Source organism: Pinus tabuliformis, chromosome 5_1 (genome assembly GCF_031772625.1).
Source record: "Pinus tabuliformis cultivar Carrire ecotype Pingquan chromosome 5_1, CPIR1, whole genome shotgun sequence".
Lineage (NCBI taxonomy): Eukaryota > Viridiplantae > Streptophyta > Pinopsida > Pinales > Pinaceae > Pinus > Pinus tabuliformis.
Genome location: NC_142305.1, coordinates 991,836,027 through 991,857,105, shown reverse-complemented (window position 1 = coordinate 991,857,105; position 21,079 = coordinate 991,836,027).

Below are 21,079 nucleotides of genomic sequence, written 5' to 3'. Positions count from 1 at the left end.
GGAGAATGACTTTGAGGATCTTGGGGTTGCCATCAAGTCCAAAGGGGGAGATTGTTGGCATTATGGCACGGGTTTGGGGCTATGGCACAGGTATTGTCCTTGATGGCAACTCACTCTGGTGATAGATCTCAGTTCAAGCTCTTAGAATGAAGGAAAAGACATATACGTAGGTTCACCTAGACGAAGATGTGTATACACGTGGTTTATACGTTACGAAGGCACGTATGCGTATACATGCACTTTCACGCAAGGAAAATCGTGTACATGTTGGAAAACTTACCTTTGCTCCGTGGTATTTAGTCCTTGGTAATTGAACCTATGGTTTTGGGCCATGGTATCTCGTCAAAAGTGTTGATCCCAAGTATTGGGTCCATGGTATTGTTTTGTTATGGTTTTGGACCGTGGTATTGTGAAAGGCCTAAGACTATAAAAGAGGAAGGAGATCATTTGGCAAAGGATCATCTGAATTATTGAATATCTGATAAAGTGCTAGATCTGGAATATTGGTGATTGGGTTATGGTGCATATCTGGATCTAAATGAAGGAGGAACCTAAGCGCAAAGAGAAGGATAAGTTCTATTGATGGTTCATAATCTTAAGGCTTGAATAATAGTATCTTTGTATGATTTCGATCCGTTATATGTGGCGCATGCTTGATCTATAAATCTGATAATCTAGGTTAATTAATGTCTGAATATTTGAAAGAGTGAACTATCCTATATATATCTGTACACAGGTTCAGTGAAGCGAAGACACGTATACACGCTGGTTCTATGAGTAAAAATAGCGTATACGTAGGCTGGTCCAAACACAGAAGCGTATGCACACAGGTTTCTGGTTATTAAAGTAGTGTACATCTCTTGAGTTGTGTTCTAGCTGCCTCTATTTGTTACTACAATGTTCTGGGTTCAGAATTTGGTGTGTGGTTACTATTACTGTGTTTTGGGTACAGCTGTCAGAGAAGTGTCTACTTGATTCAGTTCTAATTGGTGAAAAGGAGATTGGTTGATTGAGAAATTCTTGATGATTGATTAATGTTCATGGATCCAGTCTGAAAATTTATGAAACGTGGTCCCTGAAAGAAAGAGAAGGTTGTAGCCTTCTGTAGGCCAGCACCTACGTACTAGTATCTTGGATAGTGTAAGATCTAAGGGGATTGTAGCTCCCTTCTAGGAGAAGCTGGAGAACGAGAGAGGGTTGTAGCCTTCTGCAGGTTGTAGCCCGCATACTCATAAAGGACTGCACCAATGTAGAATCATTGTAAAAAGAAGTTTCTAAGTAAAGAAGATAGAGACAAATTGCAGCAGGTGGTTTTCACCCACATTGGGTTTCCACCTTATATCTTGTGTTCTTGTGTGTGATTTTCTTCTACTCTGTTTCTCTGTTTCTGGTTACTGCTTATTTTATTCTGATACACAGATTAATGATCAACATCTGTGAGATAAATTAATTATAAGTTTGCATGGTATATGCAGGTTTCCTTATCTGTAGTTGTGTATATACGCGGTTTTCACTAACTGAAGTAGCGTATATGATCTGGGTTTGAAAAAGGAAATAATTGACTTGATAATACTGATTCACCCCCCCTCTCAGTATTATTTCCAACGGAGATAATTTTGTTTTAGCCACAAGTGCAGTTCATATAAATCAAACCCACACTTGGCTTCTGCAATTTTGAACAGTGAATCCACAAGTGGAATATGGTCAAGGTCAAGCTGGGTTGGAGTGGTAGAACCTTCATCTGCACTCTAATTTTTGGATTTCACTTTTGGGGCGATGCTAGTAGATAGGAGGAAGAGCGATTGTAGTAACAGACTAAGAAAATAAGAAGAAGCGTTGAAAAATTGTAAACCTGCAAATAACTAAAAATAGTTAGAGAAAAGTGATGAAGAGGTTGGTTTAGTTTTATTTATAACATATCGGAAGGGATAATGGTTTTATTCATAATCGTAGTAGCTTTCAATGCGTAGGAGTAGAGCTACAATGGGTGGATATAACGGGCATGACAATGGTGCAATAAGTTTGTAAGAAGTGTAACGGATGGGAAAAATAGGCAATGAGTATGTGAGGTGGCAACTGAGGATTGGTTGAGGGATAATGGCTTTGGAAGGTGAAAGAGTCGTTGGCGAAAGGAAACCACGAGTGGTTTGTGGGGGGGGGGTAGTGAGTAGTTTGTGGTTTTGAGCGGGGGGGGGCCAAGGGGCCAGGGGGTAGGGAGTGATATGATGGTGACATGTAAGGTCAGGCCATACACCAAGGAAACTACTTTGCTGACCCCCCCCCCCCCCCCCGCCATCGCATTAATGAGAAACGGTCAAGGGGGGTGCGAAATCTCTCCCTGCCATTGATCCGGGCAATGAGTAGATAAATAGTCGAATCATGTGCTCTTTTAATGAAATTTGACAAGAACTTTTTGTCGTTCATTGATTTGGGTCAAATCAAACATGTGCTTTATAATATAATTTGAAATGCCAAAGTTTATAACCGAAGAATTAATCCTGATTAAGGAATTAATCATAAATTAACAAAATTTAACATTTTTCTGATGTGGGCCATTCAAAATAGTAGCCTTTGCATTTATTTTCCTATGAAAATGAAGCCTTTGTTTTCTTTTTGCTTCCCTAACATTTTATTTTTCTTTTGCCTTCTTTCTTTAGGGCAACTAACTCCTATCATTTTATTGGTATGGATGCTTGTAAAATATAAACTTGTCCTAACATTTTAATTTTTCTTTCTTTTGCATCCACATCCTATCTTAACATTTTGAATCTATTTTTGACTAATATACTAACTTATCAAAACCAGATAATGTTACAACATTGAGTCTAGTTGGGGACTGCTTCCCCCTATGGGAAGCAGAGAACAAGCAGGTCTAAGTGCCTTCTCCTCAGGCTATGGAGTCTTTGCTGAAACAGATATTCAGTTGAAAATTTTTAGAAATAAAATGAAATCTCCAGATATTTAGAGATTTTGAATGAATGGATGAAAAATTAATACTGAATATAATGTTTCAAGTATTTCCCATTGACTTGCAATGAGGAATACTCTCCTTCCAAATTCTATAGGATGAATGCATTGTTCCCTTTGACTTCTACAATGCTAAATGGACCAAACCAAAGGTTGTCAAATTTGCATGCTTGCCTTTATCCTCCCCCCTTGTATCCCATCTAAGCACTAGGTCACCTTTCTTGAAATCCTTTCTCTATCCTTTCTGTTAAATAGTTCCTTCATCTTGTTTTTTATATTTCCTTATCTTGTATTGAATTTCATCCTTGTCTTCATTCAGCTCAATGATTTGATTAATCGTTCTTGAGAAATCATCCTTTTCTTCATATGATTCCTAAAGGAATCTCATAACAGGTAAAGCTAAATGAGTGGGAAAAACTGCTTCCTTACCATAAACTATTTGGAAAGGAGACTTTCCTATTGACCTCTTAGGAGAAACTTTGTTTGCCTAAATTGCATTAATTAGGTGGTTGTCCCAACTCTTTTTATGGTCTTCAAGAGCATTCTTAATGAACTTAACTAAGCTCTTATTGGAGGACTCTGCTAGCCCATTACCCTATGGATATTATGGTGTAGAATTGTGTAATAGGATTGAATACTTTTGATAGAACTCAATCATTTTAACATTTCTAAAAGTTGTTGCATTATCTGTAACAATCTGTTGAGGACATCCATATCTTGATAAAATATTATCTTCAAGGAATTTAATCACAATAGTATCAATTTCATTTTAATAGGTATTGCCTCTACCCACTTGGTAATATGGTTTGTAACAGTTAAAATCCATCTATGTTTATTACTTGATTGTGGGTGAATTTCCCTTATAAATCCCAACCCCCATTGTAGAAAAGGAGCTTGAACCAATACTGGAACCAAAATAAGCGCTAACAATTTCTATTTCCTTGCAAATATTTGACATTGTATGCAACTTCTTACTCTTGTCTCAACTTCTTTAAAAAGTGTGGGCTGGTAGAAAAGTGCCTTTAAAATTTTGTAGGTTCTTGCTCCCCTGGCATAGTGTCCACCACAAAAACCTGCATGAAACTAATCTATAATCCCCTCTATTTCATTTTCAGTTAACAAAGAAGAAGGATATTAAGAGGGTCTTTCCAATATATACTACCATTGATAGTGTAGTATTTCACTGCTTTAAGCCTCAGGGCTTTAAACTGCTTCAAGTCAAGTTCAACTGGACATTGAAAATCTCTAAGAAACGGCACAATATCAAAATACCAATCAGAGAGTAGATATTTCTGATCTATATGAACAAGAATAGCTTGATTTGAAGAAAGAGGTTCATGTGGGCTCTCCCCTTCTGTAAGAGGAGGAGTCTCTTGTGGATTCTCCCCAGACGAAATTGAGGAAGGTTCTTGTGGATTCTCCCCAGATGAAATTGAGGAAGGTTCTTATGGATTCTCCCCAGATGAAATTTTAGAAACCCGATTTATCCCCAATACTTTACAATTGGATTCAAATAACAATTTGGCTAGGCCTTGACCCTTTACTAGCTTTGTGGTCATAATTTCAAGGTCAAATTCAAGAATTTTAGCAATCCATCTCCCTCTTCTTCCATCAGTATCAGGTTGGGTCAAAAAAGTTTTAACAGCATGATTAGGGATATAGGTTGTAATGTGTGAATGAAAGACATCAGTTGTAAAGGCTTCGAGGGTTTGTATTAAGGAATAAGATTGTTTTTCAATAATATCATACCTAAGCTCAGCAACCCTCATGACTTTGGAAAAGAAGGTAATGGGCTGGTCATCACCATTTGTATTCTTCTGTAAAAGTACAGCTGCTAAGGTTGTCTCTAATGCAAATGAAAATATGCTAAAAGGTGAAGAATAATCAGGATTAGCTAATGTAGGGGCCTGAGATATAGCCTTTTGGATCTGAAGAAAAGCATATCTGGCTGAAATTTTCCATTTCACTTCATTGTTCTTCTTTAGCATATCAATTATATCCTTTACTATCTCTGCATAATTAGGGATAAACCTTCTAAGAAAATTTATTTTTTCAAGGAAGGTTTGTATCTCTTTCTTGTTTCTTGGTAGAGATAGGGTATGAATAAATGAAACTCTCTTTGGGTCAATTATAACTCCCTCCTTGGAAATTGTATGCCCTAGTAATTTCCCTTCCTTTACAACAAATAAAGATTTCTTCGGATTGATGGATATGCCAAATTTTTTGCACCTGTCAAAAACCTTTCTCAAGTGTTTTAAATGATTTTCATCAGAATCAGAGAAAATAGTGAAATAATCCAGATAAATGATAGTAAATTCAGATGTTTTACCTACAAATGCTAGATCCATGGCTCTCTAGAAAGTGGCTCCAGCATTTGTTAGTCCAAATGGCATTCTAGCATACATGAATGTACCCCAGGGATTGCTGAAAGAAGTATTGTCTTGGTCAACTTGACTCACCATAATATGGTTGTAACTAGAAAACCCATCTAGCATAGAAATTCTATTTGTACCTAAAACTTTCCGCAGTAGATGATCCATTTTGGGCAATGGGTAGTTCCTTTAAAGATGATATATTCAGATTTTGAAAGTCTACACATAGCCTAATTTCACCATTTTTCTTTCTGAAAGGAACTAGGTTAGCTACCTAGTTAGAATACCTTAAGGGTACTATGATATGAGAAACAAGAAACTTTTTAAGTTATTCCTCAATAGTTTGAAGAAGTATTGGATTAATTATTCTTAGTTTTTGTTGAAAGGGTTTTGATTCTGGTTTCAAAGGAATATTATGCTCAATTAAAGATGTATCATAAGTTTTTAATTCATTATAAGACCAGGAAAAAACATCTTTGTAATTTTTAAGAAGATTCAAGTATTTTATTTTTACATCCAAAGGCAAGGATGATGAGAATTTAACATTTATCAGTTCATTTAAAGTCCCAATATTTATTTCTTCGATTTCTTCTTTAGGTGAGTTAAACAAGGGGTTTTTTGAGACATCATTATTATCAAATAGTTTTTCCAATGAAACTAATCCTTTGGGACTAAGATTATTAGATAATTGAATGATATCATGATCAAGAATTTTAGGAATGAATGAAGTTTTTGGGCTTTGTTTATTTGATTCCTGAACATCTTTTTGATCTACTTCAATTTGCATATTTGAGAATTCGTCAATGACTTAAAGAAAATATTTTAATTGTTCATCATCCTCAAAAATATGCCAATGTTTAAGGTTATCAGGAATTGATGGTCTATACTTGACTTGAATCTAGTATTCGAACAATACTGGCTTAGGGATTTTGAAAGATCTTGCTGAGACAGCAAGTGAATCAACATGAATATTCTCATCTCTAGGTATAGCTGTTATGTTAAATCCTAAGAAGAAATTTTCAATTGTGTCCCAAACTTCATTTCTATAGGACCTAAGTCTTGGGTGCTTTGCTTGACATAGGTTTCTAACCTACTTCACTATTAGCTCAGAATCAGAAAAGGCACTCAAGGTTTGAACCTTTAGACTCTTAGCTAGCTCAAGGCCAAGAAGAAAATCCTCATACTCGGCCACATTATTGGTGACCTAAAATACAAGTTTACATGACTGAGTTATGTTTTCTTTATTTGGTGAAATTAAAACAATTCCTGCCCCTGCTCCTTCCTTTGAGCAACAGCCATCAAAATAAAGTTTCCAGATATCTGATTCTACAATTTTAGGTTTGGAAACTGTATTTTTGATGGAAAGTTGAATGTTTGATGAATTGTTTAAGGAAAACTGAAAGAAACCAAAATATTGATCTACTATATAGATAGGGTGATATTTTTCTTGATCATACCTTCAAACAGTATGGAGGAATCTGACTTCCCTATATAACCTTAAATGTCCACCTCCATAGACTGGAATAGTAGCAAAAGACATGTCCATCTAAAGTGATCATACAAGTTTAGCACAACATGATCTAGACATGAGCATGCCAAACTTGGAAGGAATATCAGTGACAACTATGTCTAAAACTATACTCTTGACAGGTATTTGGGCTAAGGTCACAACTAGGTCTTTGATCAATCCTAGGCATGGTATGTTCTTTGAATCAAAGGTATAGAGATCATGATACGAATGAGTAACTTGTAACTGAAGCCGGTCCATAATTACCTTTGGCATAAGGTTGTGAGAAGCTCTAGAGTCTAGCATCTAGTTATACAAAAGAAAGTCATGAACCTTTAAAGTTACATAAAATGGTGGAACAATCCCATCAATCATATCAGAACTAGGGCCAAACACTACTAAGGGTTTTTCATCTTGCAAACTAATAACATATCCCTTAGCGTCCACACTAGAGGATTGTATCCATTTAGACACTTGATTTTTATAACCAGGGTTTTTGGAAAGTTCAACTAAAGGGATGGGAATCTTGATCCTTTCCAATTCCTTTTCAATATTGAAATTTGTCAAAATGGTCTTATTAGATGAAAAGTTTTTAGTGTATGACTCTATAGTTTGAGGTGTTGGAGTTTGTGTTTGAATAGATTTTATTATAGGTTCAATTATAGTGGTAGATTTTAAAGGTCTACCTAGGCCTAATCTAGGTCTTATATCATACCTCTTATTTAATTCTGTAATAAAAAATTCAGAGAATACTTGGTATTTTGAAAGTTGAGCATCTCCTTATTCTTGTTCAAAAGACTGAGGGGAAGATGAAGGAACTATTGCCATTTGTACTACTGAAGAATCAACATTATTGATATCTTTAGTGATTAAAGGGCCTGTATCCTGTGGTTGTTGATCATTAATCAACAAAGGTGGTTGAATGTTTTGATCAAAACCTGATCTCTGAAGGATCTGCATTTGAGGAGCTCTTTGAAATTGAGTTTGAGCTTGAGGTCTGAAAGTAGTTTGATGAGTAGTTCTAGGTTGCAATTCACTTTTAGAAATCCTATTAGAAATGTTTCTAACTAAATATGTAATTTCACCAATTTTCTGATCTTCAAGTTTAGATTTGGAAGAATATGAATCATCAATCCTATCTTTTAATTTTCTTTCTTCTTTCTCTGCTTTAGCTTTAAGTTTTCCAAAAGTAGACCAATTAGCTTTTACCTCTATAGCATTTGTCTGCATGTCTTCTAATGTATTAAATACCCTTTTTCTCAGCATGACTACAAAGTCATCTTCAAATGATTTGGAAAATCTAACTTTTGCAGCTGCTAATAGTGGTTTACAATCAGCAGACATTTTATGATATATTTTGTTAAATCTCTTGATGAATTCAGCAACTAGTTCACTAGGGTTTCTCTTCAATTCTTCAAATTCAATGAGAAAGTAGACAGGATCCTTCTATACCCCCCATTGATTTTTAAAGATAATTATGAGCTCATTCCATGTTCTAATAGATTCAAGTATATGTTTCCTAAACCAGATCCTAACATTTCCTCGGATTGTTATGAAACCAGCTCAAGAAAAAGATAGAAAAGATAGATCAACGCCTTAAAATTCAACCTCTTCGAGGGGGAAACCTCCTTTACATTACATAAATGAACAATTCTTGGATGATACAAATGAAAAGACCTCCTTTCTATATATAGGAGTCTAAGGGGTCATAACATAATCAGAGCCGACATAACAATAATAATGTAAGGGCACAATAATAAAAATAGTGGGCTTCTATGGGGCACAATAGTAACAATATGGGCACTACATGGGTACATCAATATAATAAGTGGGTTGTACTAATAACAATAAGGGGTTACACTAGTAGTAAAGGGGCCTAACATGCCCCTCTCCTTCAAAAAGCGTTATCCTCAACGCTTGAGTAGTTCTTGATGCTTTTGTATAAAATTCTTCTCCTCCCATGTGGAATCTTTAGTGGGTAAGTTCTTACACTTGATGAGATATTATGAAATTGATTGATTTCATAGCTGTCGGGTTCTTGTTTCTGTGACTGCTCCAGGTTCCAATATGATTTTTCCTTCCTCTTCAATTTCTAGCAATATTGTTTGAATTTGGATCTTTTGCAACTTTTGAATAAGTGGCCATACTTCTTCGTCCTTCTTCCATTTATCCCTTGCTTCGTTTATCCAATATGGTTGGATAATAGAAATGGCACACAACAATGCTTCCACATCCTCATCCTTTCTTGAGAGTGCATCTGCCACAACATTTTGCTTCCCTTTTTTGTAGATGATTTCAAAGTTATAACCCAACATCTTTGTGACCCACTTTTGTTGCTCTTCAGAGGATAATCTTTGTTCTAAAAAGTATTTAAGGCTATCATGATCCGTTTTTACCTTGAAGTGTCTTCCTATTAGGTAGGGTCGCCATTTCTTAAGTGGATGGAGTATTGCCAACATTTCCTTCTCATAAATAGCTTTTTGTAAAAACTTTCCCTTTATTGGACGACTTTTAAAAGCAATGGGTCTTTCATCTTGCATTAAAATAGCACCAATTCCATTTCCTGAAGCATCACATTCCACAATAAAGATTTTTGTGAAGTCTGGTTTAGCTAAGACCGGTGCTTGGCACATTGCCTCTTTAAGATGCTCGAAGGCCTTTGTTTCTTTTGGAGTCCATGAAAATGCATCTTTATTCAATAATGTTGTTAGAGGTGCTGTTATTCTCCCATAATTCTTAACAAACTTGCGATAATACCTTGTCAACCCGAGAAATCCTCGCAGATGCTTTATGGATGTGGGGATTTTCCATTCCTTAATGGCCTTAATTTGGTTAGGGTCTACCTTAACTCCTTCATGAGATACAACATGACCGAGATATTCCACCTCTTCTACTCGAAAGAAACATTTGGATCTTTTTGCATATAATTCTTTCTCCTCCAATAGTTGTAGCATCCTGTCAACATGTTCAACATGATCCTTCCAAGACTTGCTGTAGATCAATATATCATCAAAAAATACTAACAAAATTTCTCGAAGGAATGATGTTATGAAACCAGCTCACAAAAAGATATAAAAGAGAGATCAACGCCTTAGAATTTAGCCTCTTCGAGGGGGAAACCTCCTTTACATTACACAAATGAACAATTCTTCTATAAAAATTGCCCAAGTGATAATTTGTTTATGAGAGCAAAGCCATTGATACCATACAAACTGATTTGGTTCCAAATATAAAGTTGCAATACATAGCTTTTGTGTGTTTTGCACATTATTGACATCGAAAAATGGCTCCATCTGTAATATCCAATTTACCGAATCCTTGCCATCAAACTTCCTCATCTTTCTTTTTCTTGATTTTAGGAGCTCGATCTTGAAATGACTGTAACTCTGTACTTTCGGATATTTAAGTTCTAAAATTGGGATGTGTAGTAGCCCTCTGTGTCCTCTTTCCAATGCCACCAGTCTAATCCAAATTGGATTCTCCAAGAAAGAGTTATGCACAATCTCCCAAAGTGACCTGATTATAGACCTTTCCAGAAGAGCGAATTTGTATGAAGTGCCACTTGTCACTGTTTTGACCTTTGGCTCTAAAAAATATATACAAGCAACTATAGTCCGTCCTCTTTCTGTACCTTTTTACAAAATTTCAATCTGATTCTCATAGCGAAAGTTATGACGATTTCCCTAGGTCACATGTTTGGAATGTAATTCAGGAGTCTGCAAAAAGACCAAGTTCATCAGATCATATCTCCGCAAATATCACATGAAAAGCTCTGAAATTTGGGCCCAAGATTCAGCGTGATTTCTTCTCAAATGGGTTTTTTTTTTTTAACTTCTGAAACGTCACAAAAAAAAAGAAGTTATAGCGAAAATTCCATGATGACCTGTTTGGAGCAGCGAAACCCTAGAATCCCAAGATCTGATACCAAATGTTATGAAACCAGCTCAAGAAAAAGATAGAAAAGATAGATCAACGCCTTAAAATTCAGCCTCTTCGAGGGGGAAACCTCATTTACATTACATAAATGAACAATTCTTGGATGATACAAATGAAAAGACCTCCTTTCTATATATAGGAGTCTAAGGGGTCATAACATAATCAGAGCCAACATAACAATAATAATGTAAGGGAAAAATAATAACAATGGTGGGCTTCTATGGGGCACAATAGTAACAATATGGGCACTACATGGGTACATTAATATAATAAGTGGGTTGTATTAATAACAATAAGGGGTTACACTAGTAGTATAGGGGCCTAACACAGATGAAGGTGATTTTATAGGAATGGATGGGACTTGATATGACTCAAGAGATTGTATTGAAAAGGTTTATGGAAGATCTACTCCTCTTGAATGGATTCCAGAAACCCTAGGGGGTAATTTAGTCCAATCAGGATTGGATGGCACAAATGAAAAAGGATCTATAGTTGATATGCCTTCAGGGAGTAAAGTTGAAGAAGAAGAAGAGGTTCTATGTCTTCTCCTTAAAGTGGCTCCCCTAATAAGTCTTTCTGGATCTGGTAGAGGAATAACAATCTTAGAATCAAAGCATGATCTAGTATGCTTAAAAGGAGCTGTCTTGGACCAGTGGAATTGATAGGTGAAATATTTTGACCTATATCCTATCCTTTATTCACCTTAAAGGAAAATGGAAAATCGTTTCCCTGGGGAAGCTCTAACCTTCAATCCTTCACTCCCCAAAAATGACGCCAATCTAATGTTTTCCTTTGAGATAACCTAAGGTAAATTAGTTATGCCAAAGCATCTATAATGTTTTGTTGTTTTAGATGATTGGATGACAAGTGAACTATTTTATAAACAGGTGCTTTAAACATAGATATATTTTTAAGTAAAATAAAAGGTTGTTCTTTAACTACACATGATTAGTTTGATTTTAATGGGATGGAGAAATAGAGTATGGAGAGGTATAATTGATTTGATATTCAAACCAATATTTAACCATTTACAAGAAAAAATTAAGAAAACAATGCTTTCTTAATAAACAAAATATAATCAAACTATCATAGAGATCTACTGTAATTTATGTTCAAAGAGGAACTTCCAATAACAAACAGTTATGTAAATTATTCTTCTATTTAAAATTACAACTTCATATAGGATTCAAAATGAAACTGAAACTCAGTTAAATTTTAAATCGAATAACTGCAAAAGACTTAATTTATATGAAGAAAACATAATTAATAAACAAGAAGAAATAAAACTCACTGAGAGACAGACCATATGAGATAAATCCAAAATCTTTTATTATTTAATAAATGCTCTAGCTTAGTAAAAATCTGCTTGATAACTGTTCAAGGGTTCAATCGATAATAACTCAAAGGAGGAGTTATTTATACAAATTTTTGCAAAAGATCTGCAATCTGTTTGGAATAGAATACCAAAATAGTACAAAATTACAAAAATAGAAAAATATAATAGGAACCGAGAAATTGCTGAAGAGGTGGCTCTATCCTTTGGGAATCTATTGATGATCTGGCCTGAAAACACTTATGAGTTGTCCTGCTATCAAAATGAGAAATTACTCAATTGTTTCACACAATTGATCCCATCTTTGTTCATTTGGGATTTCTATATTCACCATATTCCTAAATGTTTCATCCACCTCAGTGTATCTCTCGAAATTAATCTTGGTGAGAAACAAATGTTTAATTTCATGCATGATGGTTAAATCAAACTCCAGGGCTTCTAGAAAATCCCTCCCTGTTATTTGTCCTTTAACCCTTACAAATTTGGTTATGTATGCTGTAATACCATATGAATCTTTGAAATAATCATCTAATATAATGAATTTATCATTCAAACCCACTAATCCTAGAAACCCTTTCTGATTTAAAACATTAAACTTTGAATTAAATCTCTTGATAGAAATATCTAGGGTTTGACATTTAGTTTCTAATTGATTGATCAAATTACTTTTTTGTAATACCTTCTTGATCTCTAAGATGGTAGTTGTTCTATTAGAGATGTTTATTTTTTCTAAACCTTCTTTGCTTTTTGAATTTAAAACCTTGATCATATCTGTGGCCTCTGTTGTCTTGGTCTTCAAGGCTGCATTATGTTCTTCAATCACTGCTCTACATCTAGTAATGAGTTCTTGCTGCTAAAAAATAATTTGTATGGATGGCCATACCTCTATCATGGATTGAATTATTTTTGTCCAAATATTTTCTTTGGAATGAGACAAAGTGTCTGTCATCAGGGACTCACTTTCTAACTTCTAGATTTTAAGTTCCAATTTGTGAGTCTTCTACATTTCTTGCAAATACAAAGTACCATTTTGTACTTTCTGTAATTCTAGATTTGGGAATTTCTGAAGTAGTTTCCGATTTTCTTGTTTTTGTATTGACAGTTCCTATGATAATCTGGCTGGATCAGCTACTGTTGATGTAGACTCAATGGCTATTGATGACGAACTAGGCTATGTACCTGCAACTGCTATTGGGGTTGTTGTGAGTGGAACCATGGCAAGCTGTGCTGTTTCCTTCTCCTTCAATAACTCTTCAATCTTCTCTTCCATTTTCTTCAACTGTATATTTTTCTCAATGATAAGCTGGAGCATATCCTCATATTATTGTTAACTTTCTACCATATCTTTGGTCATAGGATCTTCTATTGAAGGAAGCTTTAACTATTTCTTCAATGCAACAATGTTTTCACCCTTCTTCTTAAGGAGTAGCCTACAAATTTTACATCTTTGGGATCATATCCCACTTTAACCACAAAATCCACTAGTGATTTTATTCTATTGTCTTTAGATAGAGAAGAAATATTTTCTAACTTAAGTTGGGACTGAACATTAGATAGGGTAGTCCTAAGTTTAGAAAGAGACATGGTTGTAGTTTTCATAGTAGAAAACAACATCTCACCAGTCTGTCTGTGCATATCCGTCTAATCAATTGGATGGTTTTCACTGGTGTCAAATGAAAACACAATCTTTCCGTAATCAGATGGTGATTTAGGAAATGGAATCCAGGCTCGTAAGAACGCATTTTGCATTCTTCCTTTCTCACTATCAAAAGTAAAAAGAAGCATGTGTTGGGAGGTTGAAGTTTGTTTCCAAAACTGGTTGTACATATTGGACTTTAAAGTCTCATTTTTCTGCTTAATTTCTAGGAACCTTGAAAATATATTTTGATCATCCAAAGAGCTAGTTCCTATAGACTGAATAAAATCTAGAGGCTCTCTAGAAGGTGAAGTTGTAGGAGGAGTGGTTGAAGCACTAATTGTGGGAGGACTGGTTGAAGCACTAAGTCCTGCTAATGTAGGCACTTCTGGATCTCCAAGATCAATGATCATTGGTGGAGTCTCTTCTGCTTATGTGACCAAGCTAACCTTAGGCTTCTTTTGTTGAAAAATGAATCCTTTCAGTACATCTTTAGTAGATGAAGTTTTCTCTCTCATCTTTTTCTGTTGCTTGCTTTGAGCAACTGGAGTTTGTTCAATGGGGGTAGATACAACCTGCTCATCTTCCTCTTGAAAAGTCCCATCAACCCATGTTTCTTGGTTCATAAATTTTTCTATTTATGCCCTTGGAGTATGGTTATAAGGAGTCATCTTGAAATTAACTCTCAAAGAAGAAATGATGCCAAAAGGATCATAGGACCAGGTGAAACTAGGCTGAAAATTCATCTTCCTCATTAATGTATCTACCTCAACACCAACTAATCTGGGGTTGAAAATAAATGACCTAATCTGTGCTTTATGATTGAACTGAGACTTCCTTTTACCTAACACAAAATATATCTCATCCATGTGAATCATTTGCCTAATATATTCCAAAGAAACTATTCTCATAGGAACATATATAGGCAACTTGTATGGTGCAAGCTGACAACCATATATTCTTATCTCAGTATAGTTCTGGTATAGATACCAGTCACCAGTTTTGGTTTTTTCACTTAAGTGTATAATTCTTTTAATTTCATCCCCAATCTTGGGCTTTGTTTGACTATTAAGGAGTTGCGCCACTAGATGTTTGAATGCATCTCCAAATTCTACAAATGACGAGATGGTAGAAGTTTTTCTAACCATTTCTGTCCAGTGAATCGCTAATTGATTTACTCCTTGTTCATGTTGCTTTCTAAGTGATAGGTAACAGATCACCCTGCTGAAAAACAAACATGTGGAAAATTACAAAGTTGTAATTGAACACTCCCTACATGGTGAAGTTCATGAATTGCTCACGTATATTATCAACCAAGAATTGGTTGTAATTATACATGAATTTTGGTTTTTGATCTTCATTAAAAATGGATAGGAAACCAAGGATAGACTCATCAACAAAATAGTCATCAAGGTATCCTAATAAATAGGAAAACAAGGAAATGAAATGTCTGGAGGCTTCAGGAAACATGACAGATGAGTAAGGTGGATTTCTTTTGGGAAATTCTGCATCGTCACGTAAAAAGATTTCAAAAATTTGGGCTCTCTATGGGAAGGTTATCTTATGGTACAAATCCATAAGTGTTTCTTGTGAAAATTGAGTCAAAGAGTCACTTTGAGGAATTAAGAGCATTTCATTTATGGTTTGAGCATAAATGGCTATCAAAATATCTCCATTCTATGCCATGACTACTCTTTTCACAGGATCATACTTAGCTTGACACTAGGTAATGAGGTCAGGGAAATCATGTGTCTTTGGGAAACTATAGAAAGGTATCAGGGATTCCCAAAACCTAATTGGATCTTGCTTGTCAAGATAATTGTGTTTGAGCCACAAGTGCAGTTCATAGAAATCAAACTCACACTTGGCTTCTGCAATTTTGAGTAGTGAATCCACAAGAGGAATATGGTCAAGGTCAAGCTCAGTTGGAGTGGTAGAACCTTTATCTACACTCTGCTTTTTGTATTTTACTTTTGGGGCAATGCTGGTAGACAGGAGGAAGAGCGGTTGTGGTAACAGGCTAAGCAAATAGGAAGAAGCACTGCAAAATTGTAAACCTGCAAATAACTGAAAATAGTAAAAGAGAAGTGATGAAGAGGCCGGTTTAGCTTTATTTATAACATACGGGAAGGGATAAATTTTTTATTCATAATTTTAGCAGCTTTCAACGAGGAGGAGAGAAGCTACAACGGGTTGATAGAACGGGCATGACAATGAGGTAGTAAGTGTGTAAGGGGGGTAACAGATGGGATGAATAGGCAATGCGTATGTGAGGTGTTGACTCAGGATTAGTTGAGGCATAAAGGCTTTGGCTGGGTGAAAGTGTAATTGGCGGAAGGAAACCACGAGTGGTTTGTGGGGCGGGGTGGCAGTGAGTAGTTTGTGGTTTTGAGCAGGGGGGGGGGGGCGGGCGGGAAATGAGTAGTTTGTGGTTTTGAGTGGTGGGAGGGGGGTTGATTGGGGGGTGTAGAGTGATATGGTGGTGACACACAAGTTTGGGGCGTCTGCCATGGAAATTGATTTGCGGACCCCCCTGTCGCTTTAACGAGAAATGGTCGAGGGGCGGTGTGAAATCTCTCCCCATCATTGATCCGAGCGGGGAGTAGATCAACCTTCGAATCATGCACTCTTTTTATGAAAGCTGACAAGACCTTTTTTTCATTTATTGATTTGGGTCAAATCAAAGATGCACTTTATAATATAATTTGAAATGCTAAAGTTTATAACCAAAGAATTAATCCCGATTAAACAATTAATCCCGATTAAGGAATTAATCATAAATTAAAAAAACTTAACTTTTTTCTGATGTGCCGCATTTAGAATAGCAGCCTTTGCATTTATTTTCAAATGAAAATGAAGCCTTTGTTTTCTTTTTTCTTCACTAACATTTTATTTTTATTTTTCCTTCTTTCTTTAGGGCAGCTAACTCCTATCATTTTATTGATATGGATGCCTGTAAAATATAAAATTTTCCTAGCATTCTAATTTTCCTTTCTTTTGCATCCATATCCTATCTTAACATTTTGAATTTATTTTTAACTAATATACTAACTTATCAAAACAAAATAATGTTACAACAGAAACCATGAACCCATCCTTATCACGAAATTTCTCCCCAAGCTGCCATACAGAGTTATATGTGGTATATAAGATCAATTTGGCCATCATACTTGTTTATGATCTCTATTTCTACTTGACCAAACCTTACCCACATCAATTTTATACACTTTTTCCAATGTCATATATTCTTCTGATGAGTACCCCACCATCTAGCAAGAGTAGCTCTCAGTGCTTAATCCAGAGCTAACAATCTCTTAAATTTGGATAACTATCTTTCATAATCTCTAAAGAAAGTATTTATATTACCCAAACCATCATACAAAGGAAAACCACATACCTCAGCTGTCATACAACGCACTACTTTAGTGATCCTTGCACATCGCCTTGTATACACTTCATGCAACCTGTTTTTACAGTTCTCTAATTCCTCTTTTGAATCTAAAGTGTAGGAACTATCTTGTTCCCAAGTCAATTTTCCATCTATAGTAGGGTTAATCCATTCTTCTTCTTTGTTGTTATTTGATAAATGTTGTCGATTTCATCTGTGTTGTACTCATCTTCGATAGGTTCAGTATATCTCGCTCCCTCTAATGGACCTAATGGAACAATAACTATCATATTGTTTCTTTCAAATATCATTTTCCTTTTCTTCAAGTTAATTATAGCTATGTTAGAAAATTCCCAATCCAATCCCCGCAATGCAGGGTAGGGATTATTGTCATCCACAATCTCAATCACTTCAAAGTCAGTGGTAGTGCACACTCCATCAATGTCTACTGTGATACCTGACAATCTTCCTAGAGGAACAATCTTATGTTGATTCACCATTTTCTAGTTGAATGGTTGACCAATGCAACTTCAGCTTACCTGTCAATTCCCAAGTTTTCTTCGACAAGACATTGCCATCAGATCCTACATCCATGATAACTTGATCTATGTCGTATTCTCCAATTTGTGCTATAAGCCTCATTTCCTTTCAAGGTTGTTTCCTTTGTCTATATAGATTATTCACTACATGCATCTCACTCCGCGGTACCTCTTTAGAAGCACACGAGTCTATCAACTCCTACAATCCATCTATAGCCTTCTGATTTCTCAACAAATTCATGCAATTTCATAGAAAATACTTCAAGATATCCAAATCCACATCTTGTGTCACAACTGTTACTATCTCGCGATTATCCTTATAAATTGGTTGTGCGATAGAGGTCGAGGCCCCATCATCCATAAATCTTGGCCTCACCTCCACGAAAACTTCCTTTTCCTTTTGAATATCAAAGGCAGGAGCCTTTTCAGTATTTTTCCTTATCCATGTAGCTTCAGCTTCCTTTTTTCCTTCTGATTTATCATCTCCAGTCGCAGCTTCACTTCTTGTTACAATATTGATGCATGGTTCATCCTCCCTCGGTTCAACGGTCATCATTTGAATGTTTGTTGCAGGCTGTTGGTTTCTTTTCTCCTGCATATTCACAATAAGGACAAGGCATTCTTCTATCATATGATCAAAAGACTTAGACTAGTTGCAAGTTTTTGTAGGGTTCTAATAGTCTCTTGTGAAGTGTCATGCATATTTAGAGTTATAACAGATAATCTAGCGACGTCCTCGATCGGATCCTCATCCTCATCCTTGTCCATGAAATTCTCCTTGGCCAACGTGATGTCCTGGCTACTCATGTGTATGCCCTTTAACTTGTAATCTATAGGCATCAGTAGTGCGCCGCATCATTTAGTTGTAACTTCGAAAATCTTTCTCATCATGGCCTATTGATCTACAAAAGGTTCAAAATAGATGATTCAGGGTCTGCACTAACTTTTGTAATAGGTAGAAATATTCAAAGCGATGTTTTCCCCTCATTCTACAAATCTCACAACGCAACCTTGGGTTTACTGGATTAGGTGGTCCACTTGCCATATAATCTCTAAACACAAGGCATTGATCCTTATAATGACCCTCTTCTTTGCATTTTGTACACCATACTTATGATCTGGTCTCTTTACCTTTCTTGAGACCCTATAATTCTAAGGTCAAATTGGCTATTTGATTCTAAATCTGATGTACTCATGCATGAGTATCCCCAACCGGCAAAGCTTCCAGCTTCATCGCAATATCCAATGCTTCAGCTTGAGTCGCGATCTTCTGTTGTGTCAACTGTAACCTAATATGTGGTAGTAGTGCAGCTATGAACCATTCCCTGTGTTGTTATAGGGGTATATTAAAGCTTACTTGACCCATCAACACCTTGAATCATTGATCCAACTCTCACACAGACTCAATTGTTATCTGTTTGATTTCTTTTAGCTCGGTGATGCACTATGATTATAATTTTGGCTTCTTGAATTCTGATACCAATGCTTTCTTAATTCCATCAAACAAAGCAGTCAGGTTAGTCACAAAGCATTTCATATAACATGTTAGCACTCTTTCTCACAATGATGTGACAAGTTGTGCCTTCTTTACATCATCACTAGTGATCTGTCTTGATGTCCATACTGAATTAGCTACAAACCATAACTGGTCAGGATCCTTTGATCCAAGTCCTTTAAAGATAGATAGCTTAATGTCATCAACAATTTTCCTTCACAAGGGGCTAGGTGGAGGGGGGGAGTGGGTGGGGGTGTAGGGGAATTATGGGGGGATAGGGTGTAAGCGGGGTGGATGGATGGGGAATCCCAAAGGCACCTTGATTTTTCCTAACTCCTAACTTTGATGCACCTTCAGGATGGGAGGGGGAATGCTGCAGGGTTGTAAGGCTACTTATTCTTCTTCACTCTCAGATCCTCCTAATAAGGGGCTATATTCAGTCTCAATAAAATTCTTTGGATTTGTTCTATATCGTTTTCCACTTCGTGTAGACCCTGGTTCAATCTTATTTCCTCTTTGTCCAAATATTAATCTAACTGCATTCGCAAAATCCCCTTTTCACACTGTTATCACAAAATCACTACTAAGGGCTGCAACCAAGCAAGATTTCATGTAACTCTTTCAACCAGACTTTAGACCAAAGATTAGCCTCTTTGGTCAGAGAGGGCTCTCTCACAGACTCTTGATAAAAATCCTTCACTACAACAGATGGCTAACTCTTTACTCATTCATGAAAACAAAAGCTGGTTGGATACATATCAAACTGGTCATCATTGGGCTATGGAGTCTCATACACTAAGTAAACAAGAAAAACATAGTCATTTCATGGAAGTCAAGGCTCTTTGCATTAAATGTTCAAACATACTCCACAAAAACCACAGCTTGCCAAACACACAGGAAGTCAGAGCATAAGATATGAATTCTGAGTGATTGTGCTATAACAAGGCTGTAAAAGAACATATAATATAAAACACCACCATTATATTTGAACAACATAATCCATCGAGAATCTTGAGAAGAAATCAACACTGTTTTACTATTACTGTAACAAGTCTTACATTGGACCAAATAACTCTGTTTTTGTATAAAATGTCCAACCTTTTTTACATCAGAGTCATTTCTATATATAGCAAAACCAAAATACTACTACCTGAGACTCCTCAACAAGCATGAAGGGAGCTCGGAATCCTATCATTAATTATCTTATCCATATCTAAACAAACTAATTAATTACAAAGGTATTGCGCTGTGAAAACAGAGGGTTCCATTCCCATTGAAACTTCAAGTCTATCTCCTCGTGTGCATTGATGCTTTCTTGAAATTTGACACCTGTATCACTTCAATGATAGCCGAGCCATGCTGGAAGAACATTCACTGAATGAGCAGTTTCGGATGCCTGATATGTGGATGATTCATCAACTGATAAGAATCTGTGCCCTATGTTCACGGTCTCTACCTCCCATTAGTCTTCATGCATTAAAGATTATGCTTCAAGCCATTTAATCCTTTAATAATCACGCATGATAGACAAAACCTTATGATCTGGCCACCTTGTAAACTGAACAGGTGTACCACTCAAAATCTCGGTAACCCTACCAGAACCCTAAAAATTCAGATATAAAGTGAAGACTTTAACAAAAGACAAAAATTTCACCTTTTCCTTAAATACTCACACCTGTCACCTTTTAAACATCTGAATGGCTTTATATAATCTCCATGCTAGCCTCGAGTAATCCCTTTAAGATTCGTTGACCTCAGCATCAATCTCAATTTTTTCACATAAACAGTCATCTACAGCAGTTTCGTAGCGCGCTACGAAACTGCTGTAGGTAATCAAAACTAAGCATATGAACCTTAAAGCAATAATGACTTAACTCTGTGATTTCTTCAGCTATTTTACACAGGT